The following is a 1,796-nucleotide window of genomic DNA, read 5'->3' on the forward strand; positions in this document are numbered from 1 at the left end:
AACAACAACATGTGGCATGAACCAACCCATGGAAACAGGCCTCTAAAGATACACCTGAATTGGGTAATATTCTATGTACTTCTTATCATAGAAACCAGACCTATAAAAGATAGGATTTAGGGCAGTGTCTGTCTCTTTGAGGTATTGGAGGCTGCACCATCTTGCATTTGTGTGCAGGAAAGGGCAGCCAAACTTTGAAGCATGGAGGTGACTCACCTGGTGTTTTTTGGAGAGACTGGACTGTTGGAAGTTGAGCTTTGCATTCCAAAGTTCTTGTGTGCTCTGAGCTGCTGTCTCAGAGTGACCCAGGCTCACTAACTGCAGTTCAAAAGTAGGGAGACACTTAAAAAGTTTGTAATGTGAAAGTAATGCTTTTAGTGTTGATTTTAAAGAAATGGATTGTTTACACTGTTAAAATTAGGATTAGCTTCCCAAAATTGTGGTTGTGCTCTTGTGTTACAAGAGAAACTTAGAAATTATGGTTAAACTGCCAGTGTTCCATTGGCTACAGTTTGCAGTTTTAGCACAGGCTCAGGATTCTGACTAGCACATATTTTTCTTTCTTTCTTTCTTTCTTTTTTTTTTTTTTTTTAAAGATTTATTTATTTATTATATGTAAGTACACTGTAGCTGTCTTCGATCTTGTTAAGGATGGTTGTGAGCCACCATGTGGTTGCTGGGATTTGAACTCTGCACCTTCGGAAGAGCAGTCGGTTGCTCTTACCCGCTGAGCCATCTCACCAGCCCCTCTTTCATTCTTTTTTTTTTTTTTTAATAAGATTTATTTATTATTATATACATAAGTAAACTGTAGCTGACTTCAGACACACCAGAAGAGGGCATCAGATCTCATTACAAGTGGTTGTGAGCCACCATGTGGTTGCTGGGATTTGAACTCAGGACCTTTGGAAGAGTAGTCAGCGCTGTTCCCTGCTGAACCATCTCGCCAGTCCACATATTTGTAATTAAGGAAAAATCCGGCAGGTTGAGATAGTTGCAGGATTCGAGAAAGGTTAATAAAACGGTGGAACTTGTAGGGGCATTACAATCTGGCCTGCCTACTCCATATAGAATTATTATGGATTTGGAGGACTGTTGTTTATTCCTTTGCATCCTGATGATTATAAAGAGTTTGCTTTTAGTCAGTTTATAGTTTTGTTTTGTTTTTGTTTTGTTTTTGTTTTTGTTTTTGTTTTTCGAGACAGGGTTTCTCTGTATAGCCCTGGCTGTCCTGGAACTCACTTTTTACACCAGGCTGGCCTTGAACTCAGAAATCCACCTGCCTCTGCCTCCCGAGTGCTGGGATTAAAGGCGTACATCACCATGCCCGGCCAGTTTGTAGTTTTAAAGAGCCCATGAAGAGATATCATTGGAAAGTTTTGCCTCAAGGAATGGCTAATAGCCCTACCTTATGTAAAAAAAAAAAAAAAAAATTGTCGCTGCTTCAAAACAAGAAGTTAGGACTTGGGAATCTTTCAGTGTGTATTATTCATATATAGATGGTATTTTATTAGCTGATCCCTTTGATGGAATTTTACTACAAGGCTTTGCTCTTATACAATGAGCTTTAAAATTTCGGAGTAGCTGTTGCTCCAGAAAAGATTCAAAGGCAAATTCTTTTTTCAATATTTGGAATATAAGTTATATCATAAACAAATTGCAGCACAGAAAATTCAAGAAAGAGTCAGGCGTGGTGGCGCATGCCTTTAATCCCAGCACTCAGGAGGCAGAGGCAGGCGGATTTCTGAGTTTGAGGCCAGCCTGGTCTACAGAGTGAGTTCCAGGACAGCCAGGGA

The sequence above is a fragment of the Mus pahari genome, chromosome 18 (genome assembly GCF_900095145.1).
Source record: "Mus pahari chromosome 18, PAHARI_EIJ_v1.1, whole genome shotgun sequence".
In the NCBI taxonomy this organism is placed as follows: Eukaryota; Metazoa; Chordata; class Mammalia; order Rodentia; family Muridae; genus Mus; species Mus pahari.